We start from the raw sequence: 9365 nt of genomic DNA, 5'->3' as shown, positions 1-9365 counted from the left end.
ATAAGTAGAGAGCTCCACACCCTGGAGGCTAGTGCCAATCCTTCCCTGGAAGCACAAATGGCCTCAGGGGCTATTCTGCAGCTGGAATTGAAAGCTCCACTTCCTCAAAACGTGGGGAGGAAGAGATGGTTGGGCACCAATTTCAGCTACTGATGTGTAAATTCAATGGGCTACAGTGTAATACTGAGAACAGCTAAAGGTTGAAACTGTCCAAGTCAGAAAGAGGCAGAGGAGGAAGGGGCATGAAGCTTCATCAGTCTCTCTGGACAACTACAGTCTAGGCCTACACTTGGATTATTCCACACAGCTGTGACACTGTCCCTGCCCCTGGCAAAGGAGAAAGTTGGAAGAAGTTTCATTGGTCCCTGGTGCAAAGAGGGCAGCTTGAGGCTCCACAGCTCACAGCACTGACTACATCCTTGGCTCCAACTGTACAACCACCAAGGGAGAAAGGATAGGAAGCCATAAATTAAAGAGAGAACCTGTACCCAGAAAAAATACTCTAGTATGCCAGATGCAAAGATACCAATAAAAAATTGCAATGCACACCAAGAAACAGGAAACTATGACCCCATTAAAGGAACAAGATAAGCCTCCAGATGACATAAAGGAGTTGAGAAAACTAATCATAGATGTTCAAACAAATCCCCTTAATACATTCAATGAGATAGCTAAAGTGATTAAGGATATTAACAAGATATTGGATAAGCACAAAGAAGAATTTGAAAGCATACATAGAAAAATAGCAGATCTTATGGGAATGAAAGGTACATTCAATGAAATTAAAAAAAACATTGGAATCATATAATAGCAGATTTGAGGAGGCAGAAGAAAGGATTGGTGAGCCTGAAGAAATGGCATCTGAAAGTGAGCATACAAGAGAACAGATGAAGAAAAGAGTGGAAAAAATTGAACAAGGTCTAAGGGAAGTAAAGGACAGCCAAAGACATGCAAATATATGGGTCATGGGTGTCCCAGAAGGAGAAGAGAAGGGAGAAGGGGCAGAAGGGATATTTGAAGAAATAACGGTAGAAAGTTTCCCAACCATATTGAAGGATGTAGATATTCTTTTCCAAGAAGCACAATGTGCTCCTATCTGAAAAAATCCAAATAGACCAACTCCAAGACACATACTAATCAGAATGTCAAATGCCAAAGACAAAGAGAGAATCCTGAGACCAGCAAGAGAAAAGCCATGTATAACATATAAGGGATATCAAATAAGATTAAGTGCTGATTTCTCACCAGAAACTATGGAGGCAAAAAGACAGTGGTCTGATATATTTAAGATACTACAAGAGAAAAAATTCCAGCCAAGAATACTATATCCAGCAAGACTGTCTTTTAAAACTGAGGGCAAAATTAGAATATTCACAGATAATCAGAAACTGAGATAATTTCTAAGCAAGAGACCAGATTTTCAGGAAATACTAAAGTGTGTGCTAGAGCCTGAGAAGAAAAGGCAGGAGAAAGGGGCCTGGAGGAGAGCCTAGAAATGAAGATTATATCAATAAAAGTAACTAAAAGTGTCAAAAGAGTGGTGAAAACAAAATATGACAGATAAAACTCAAATAGTCAGGAATAAACTTAACCAATTATGTAAAGCACTTGCATTCAGAAAACTGCAACTCAATGTTAAATCAAAAAAGCCCTAAATAACTGGAAGAACATCTCATGCTCATGGATTGGAAACTAAATATCATTAAGATGTCAATTCTACTCAAATTGATACACAGATTTAATACAATCCTGATAAAAATTCCACCAACATTAAAGAAAAAATTGAACATATGATCATTGAATTTATTTGGAAGAGTAAGTGATCCTGAATAACCAGAAACATCACAAAAGGAAAAGTGAACCCTCATCTCCAGACATTAAATCATAATGCCTACCAATAGTGGTAAAAACAGCATGGTAATGGCCTAAAGACATATAATAGACCAATGGAACCAAATTTATGGTTCAGAAACAGACCCTCACAGGTATGCTCACGTGGTTTTTAACTAGCCTATCAAACTCACACAGCTCGGGCAGAATAATCCATTCAAAAAATGGTGCCAAAAGAATTGGATATCCATAGCTGAGAGAAGGAAAGAGGACCCCTATCTCATACCTTATCCAAAAATTAACTTCAAATGGATCAAAAAATTAAAAATAAAAGCAATAACCATAAAACTTCTAGAAGAAATTATTGGAAAATATCTTCAAGACCTGGTGGTATGTGGTAGATTCTTAAAGGAGATAAGAGGAGGACTGAGTGGACTACTGATGTTTAATGTATGTAGAAATTTTAATTAGCTTTACTGTAATAGTGTGGAAATGTTTAGAGTGGATGATGACACACAGTGGGTAACAGCTAGTTTATAAATGGTGATGTGACTGAAAATGGTAGTCTAGTTATGTAAATGCCAATTGACAGAATGCTAGAGAATAATCTAGGAAATGGATAGCACAGTAAACAAAGAGGTGGATGAGAATTGTGGTTGATGGTACACATGCAAGAGTGTCCTTTGTTAACTAGAACAAATGTATATCACTACTGCAGGGTGTTGGGAATGTGGAGAAGTGTAGGAAAAATACAGCTGTAGAGACCTATGGACTGTGGTTATTAGTAATAATATAATATTCTTGCATCTATGTGAAAAATGTACTGTATTGATAATGAGGCAGTATGGAAAATATGAGCCAAATGTACACTATGGGCATGGTAACAATCAGATGATATTATTTTATCTGTAGCAAGTGACACACCACATTGCTAAAGGATATTGGGAAAATAGTGACTAAACAATATGACAGTCTACATAATGAGAGAGAAGAAACAAACAAACAAACAGAAGTACTGGAGTTGAAGACCACAATAAATGAAAAGGGAAATTCTTAGGAGGGTTTCAAGTATAGATTGTCACTGGCAGATAAAAGAGTCAGTGAACTTGAAAACAAGACACTTGAAATGAGTCAGGCCAAGGAGCAGAAAGACAAAACAAATATTAAAAGTGAAAATTGACAAAGACACTTCTAGGACACCATCAAGCACTCCAACACAGACTTTATGGACATCTGAGAAGGAGAAGAGAAAAAGGGGCAAAAGGAATAGTCGAAGAAATAATGACAGAGAACTTCCAAAACTTAGCAAAATATATGAATATACACATCAGAGAAGCTCAGAAAACAGGATAAACATGACTCAAATCAGAGTCTTACCAGCAAATCTGGAAGAATTAGGAAAAGAAGAGCAAATGAAAACAAAATCAAACAGGAGAAAATAAGTAACAAAGATTAACATGGAGATAAATGAAATAGAAAACAAACAATAGAGACAATCATCAAAACCAAATTTGGCTCTTTGTAATGATAAATAAAATAACACACTTTTATTAGACTGACAAAGAAAAAAAAGATAAAGGATACAAATAATGAAAATCAGAAATGAAAAGGGGGATATTACTGCGACCTGGCTGAAATAAAAAAAAAATACTATAAGTGGATACCATGAAAAAGTGTATGCCAATAAATTAAATAACCTAGATGAAATGAGGAGTGGGGTGAGGGGGGTGGGGGGATATATGGGGACCTCATTTTTTTAAATCTAACATTAAAAAAATAAATAAAGTGAAGGCAAAAAAAGAGAAGAAATAGAAGATCTAAACAAAGCAATTAACTTGTTTAAACATTAAAACAATAATCAAGAACATCCCATCAAAGAAAAGCCCAGGACAGATGGTTTCACCAGGGAATTCTACCCAACTTTCCAAAAAGACATAACTCCAATTATGCTCAAATTTTTCCCAAATTTTGAATAGGAAGAAACATACCATAACTCATTCTATGAGGCCAATATCATCCTCATACCATAACCAAATAAAGGCACCAGAGGAAAAAAAAACCAAAATTACAGAGCAATATCTTTTATGAATATAGTTGCAAAAATCATCAACAAAATGCTAGCAAAATGAATTCAAACACATATTAAAAGAATTATATACAACATGATCAAATGGGATTTATTTGGCATGCAAGGTTGGTTCAACGTAAGAAAATCACATCAAATTAACAGAATGAAATGGAAAAAACACATAACAATCTCAATGAAGGCAGAAAAGGCAATTGACAAAATACAGCAATCTTTCTTGATAAAACCATGTAGAACACTAGGAATAGAAGGAAAGTTAATCAACAGGGAAAAGGGCATATATGAAAAGTCCATAGCTAACATCATAGGAATGGTGAAAGACTAAAAGCTTTCCCTCCGAGATCAGAACAAGACAAGGATGCCCACCATCACCATTGTTATTCAACATTGTACTGTAAATTCTTGCCAGAGCAGTTAGGCAAGGAAAATAAATAAAAGCCATCCAAATTGGAATGGAAAAAAATAAAACTTTCCCCATTTGAAAATGATATGTTCCTATATACAGAAAATCCTGAAAAATACACAACAAAGCACCCAGAGGTAATAAATGAGTTCAGCAAAGTGGCAGGCTACAAGATCAACAGCCAAAAAAACCAGGAGTGTTTCTATACACAAGCAATGAACAAACAGAAAAAAAATCAAGAAAAACATTCCATTCACAATAGCAACAAAAAGAATCAAATATCTTGGAATAAACCTAACCAAAGATGTAAAGGACTTGTACACAGAAAACTAAAAAAATTGCTAAAATGATTTAAAGAAGGCCTAAAAAACAAAAAGACATTCCCTTTCTTGGATTGGAAGAGTAAATATTGTAAAAATGTCAATACTACCCAAAACCACTTATAGATTCAATGCAATTCCAATAAAAATTTGAACAACCTTATTTGCAGAAATGGAAAAACCAATTGTCAAATTTATATTGAAGGGTGATCTCACTCTCCATCATGGCGGTGGTAGATTAGGACCATGAATCTAAGCAGTCACCACTGCTGGGGCACCCTGTCGGAAGCAACTGATGCTGCCACTGCATCTTTCATCTCTTCTGAGGCAGCAGCCAGGGCTAGGGCCAGGTTTTGCACGTCTGTAAGTAGACTTGTTTGGAGCAGTGCCAGCCAACTCAATGTCATCCTCTACTGTTGTGCCGGTAGTATCTTACTGTGAAAAAAAGTATGCTGTTCTCAGCTACTTGGTACTCCTCTCAAGAGAGAAACTACAAGAGCAATATCTTTCCTCACCCCAAAGGGTTCAACCAGATGTAGTTTCACTATCTGTGAATTAAGACGATCTATTAAAAGTTAAAACTGAAATTGAAGAAGAGCTGAAATCCCTGGACAAAGAAATTTCTGAAGCCTTCCCCATCACAGGCTTTGACTGTCATCCCTCCCCAGTGCTCAGCTCTACTAACCCAGAAAGATCAATAGAAGACTGCATGGCCCATCTTGGAGAAAGAGTGTCAAAGGAACTGAAAGAGACTTTGCATAAAACTTTACAAATACTCCTCTGCCAATCAGTGACATATCAGGCACATTGGGAATAAACACTGGAGATTTCAGTTCCTGCCAGAAGCTGGAATAAGATTTTGGTACCTCTGGTTTTGCTACAACAAATGCTTTTGGAGTTTACCAAATGTGCTCAAGAATCTTTTAGTGCACTACTACAGTTTAACATGACATATCTGGAAGAGTATGCCGTGAAGTACAACATTCAGCAAGGTGGCTACTGTCTTTCATCTTGAGTGAGAGGAGGAAGAATACCCTGGGGTCATTGTAGAAGGCAGTAATGACACTTATATCCTGTCCAGTGCCAACTCTGGGTAAGTCATTCCCCCAGAGTCTCCAGCTGTGACCACAACATGTCAGTCAGAAAGCTTACCTGTTTCATTATCAGCCAGCCAGAGCTGACAAACAGAGAGTCTCGTAGTGTCCCTTGGTCTTGAGTTCTGGCAACAGACAGCAATGGATCCTGAAGAAGTAAAAAACTTAGATAGCAGTGGAGTTGGAAAGAAGAGTGAAAACAACTCTTCTAATTCTAACATTGTGTGTGTGGAAAAAGAAGAAATATTGGAGGGCATGGAAGAGGCTGCTATGGCTTCTGTAGTCCTGCCAACCAGTGAGCCACCAGAGGCATTCACTGAAACCTCAGCCGCCTTGCTTCCACTTATCACTGCCACTTCCTTGCTGGAGGAGATAGAAATGGATACAGAAAAGATTGCAGTTGAGAAAGCCAACCCTACCACATCTTTGCAGAACTTGATGAAGAAGAGGTGAAAGCAGCAACAAGAGAACCTATTGAACTTTAGGAGGTGCTAGTCCCTGGCATCCATAAAATCACTGCTGTGTGATTTTACTTATCAGGAAAGACATTCTTATGGCAGAGTCCTCCCATGCTGGAGAAGAGAAGGCCTACCCCCTGTCTGAGGGCAAGTCAGTTTTGCTGCTTGGAGGGGTTGCTGCAGTTGCCACCCTAGCTGTGGCAGTGAGGGTGGAACAGACTCTGAGAAAGAAATACCTCTTTCCAAAAGAGAAAGAAGAAACGAAGATTTTAAGGTTTTAGTGGTAGTGACTGGAATTTGAACCACCAGCCGCTGATGACATTTGTAGAACAATCAGATCATTGAGGACTTCTGCTAAGTAGGCCAGTGGATTTATTTATACATTAGTGCTTGAGGTAGAGGATGTTCCTTTTTGTCCTCTCTTTCTTAGGCCTGTAGTGTGAGGGCTACTCTCCCTTTATGTCTCAGCTGTCTCTCAGGTACTGCACTGCTCCTCTTCATCCCAGGTTCTGTCTAAGGTCCTGTGGCAGAGGGCTTGCTCTGTACTTCTATACTCAGATCCTTCAAATCTCCAAAAATTCAATTTTTTTGCTTTTTGTTTTTTTAAAGATACATAAATCACAAAAATGTTACAGTAAAAAATATAAGAGGTTCCCATATACCCCACACCCCACCCCCATCCCAAGGCTGCCACATCAACAACCTCTTTCATCATTGTGGTACATTCATTGCATTTGGTGAATACACTTTGGAGCACTGCTGCACTGAATGAATTATAGTTTACTTTGTAGTATACACTCTCCATCAGTCCATTCAGTGGGTTATGGCAGGATACTCCCAACAGTCCCACCTTGTAAAGATGCTTTATTTAGGAATCTTCTTAAAAATTAAGTAAATATAGAATAAAATGAATGAATAAAAGGAGTGAATAAAATCAATGAAATGAAAGAATGAAAATAATAAAATAAAACCTATGGTTCCCTGCCTATGAGTGCAAGGGCACATAAACCTGGTCAGAGAGATATTTGTCACATTTAGAAGCAGTAGGATGACATACCTGACCTCCCAATGTCTCCTCCAGCCCTGTGCATCTATGGTCACCGTCCTGACATTATAGTTACTTGCCAGCAGCATCTCTGTTGTTGGAAGATTGCCACCTAGGAGTCAGGACTGATATGTTTTCCCCAAACCTGGCCTCAGTCTCCCTAGTGGGTATCCAGATCCTAAGCACGTCACTTGCCATATGGTAAGGATTTCCATACATGGGCTTACAAAACCAATAGATTCATAACTCATAAATACAGAAAGGTTCTTAAATAGTATTGAAATAAAAACTGGGAAAACAGAGACTTGAATTTCAAGACTGAGACTACCCCTGAGATGCTATTTTGGCTTTCAGAATTCAAGGAGAGCAGCTTCTTTGCCCTAACTCTTCACAGAGATTAACCAAAATTATCCCAATCAGTACATGTTAGCTGTGTTAGTCTAAATTCCTTTCATCTGGCTTGATCCTACCCCTAAAGAAGTGGTGGAACTGTGTCCTTTGATGCTTGAGGGTCACAGGGTCACTAAGCAGGACACACATTTTTTTGTCTATGTTTTTAATATTACATTCAAATATATGAGGTCTTCATATACCCCCCACACCCCTTCACTCCACTCCTCCCCCCATAGCAACAATCTCCTTCATCATCATTAGACATTCTTTGCATTTGGTGAATACAACTCTGAGTACTGCTGCAACTCATGGTCAATGGTCCACATCATAGCCCACACTTTCCCACACCATCCAGTGGGCCATGGGAGGACATACAATGTCCGGTAACTGTCCCTGCAGCACCACGCATGACAACTCCAAGTCCCGAAAAGGCCTCCACATCTCATCACTTCCTCCCATTCCCCACACCCAGCAGCCACCACGGCCACTTTCTTCACACCAATGACACATTTTCTTCAATTACTAATCACAATAGTTCATGAATAGAATATCAGTAAGTCCACTCTAATCCATATTCTATTCCTCCATCCTGTGGACCTTGGGATGGTTGTATCCACTCCACATCTATATCAAGAGGGAGCTTAGATTCCAAATGGATGCTGGAAGCAATTCTCCTGCTTTCAGTTGTAGGCACTCTTGGCTCCATGGTGTGGTGTTTGACATTCTTTAACTCCATGTTAGCTGAGTAGGGTAAGTCCAATAAACCAGAGTGTAGGAGCTGAAGTCTGTTGAGGCTCAGGGCCTGACTATCATATGGTCAGTCCAGAGATTCAGATCCCCTGGGTATATATTAAACCCAAGCACCAACTACAGTTCTGGTAAAAGTAACAAGAGAGGCTTGTGAAAAAAGATCACATCTGAGTCCAGCTCCATCACACAGAAACAAAAATTCCAAAGAAGGGCCAACTGACATGGCATTGAACTCCATCTGCCATGACCATAGAACCTGTGGGTCTATGTAGTCCTCAGAAGAACCAATGCCTAGGGTTGTATCTACTTTATCTGTCTCTGGGACTCTGCTGAGGTGTGCATAAGGGCAAACCATCTGATAACCTCCTGGCTCTTTTTCAGAGACTCATAGCCATATAAACTCATTTGTCCTTTCCTTTTCCCCCTTGATTCCGGTCAAAAAGCATGTTTAACTCCTGGTATTATATGTAGACTGAGATATTCTGCTGGTCCGAGTTGACCCTTTTATTCAAGGTCATTTTCTAGGTACATCATCAGCTGGTACTTGGTAGTAATCCCTCAGTGCCAGGGAGGCTCATCCCCAGAAGTCATGTCCCACACTGGGGGGAAGGCAACGCATTTACATGCTGAGTTTGGCTTCGAGACTGGCCACATTTAAGCAACACAGAGGCTCTCAGGAGGTAACTCTTAGGCACCCTGCAGCTCTAATCCTTGTTCTTATTTCAGGTGCACAGGCTCACAAGCATAGTCATTAGTATCAAGGGCTCATTGTTGGACCTTCCTTTTTTTCTGTTCTTTGTCGTTGCACTTAGGGGATTGTTCCTATTCCTTTAGGGACTGTGATAGAGCTCCCCTGGCTAGGAACTCAGCACTCCCTCAGTTGTTTTTAATCGTATCCACTGTGAAAATTTCCAAACATTTTTATGGACTCTGGATATATGCCCTGGAGAACTCCCTCCCAATCATGTGTCCCCTGTCAATAACAT

The 9365-nt window shown here is 39.3% G+C and overlaps 1 pseudogene; it reads left to right on the top strand.

Moving 5' to 3' along the window:
• Positions 1-5039: 5039 nt before the first annotated feature.
• Positions 5040-6472, top strand: LOC105745313 (bcl-2-like protein 13 pseudogene; annotated as a pseudogene).
• The last annotated feature ends 2893 nt before the right edge of the window (positions 6473-9365 follow it).

The sequence above is a fragment of the Dasypus novemcinctus genome, chromosome X, assembly GCF_030445035.2.
Source record: "Dasypus novemcinctus isolate mDasNov1 chromosome X, mDasNov1.1.hap2, whole genome shotgun sequence".
NCBI lineage: Eukaryota > Metazoa > Chordata > Mammalia > Cingulata > Dasypodidae > Dasypus > Dasypus novemcinctus.
Note: the sequence above shows the minus strand (reverse complement) of the source record. Positions and strands in the feature narration are given on the sequence as shown.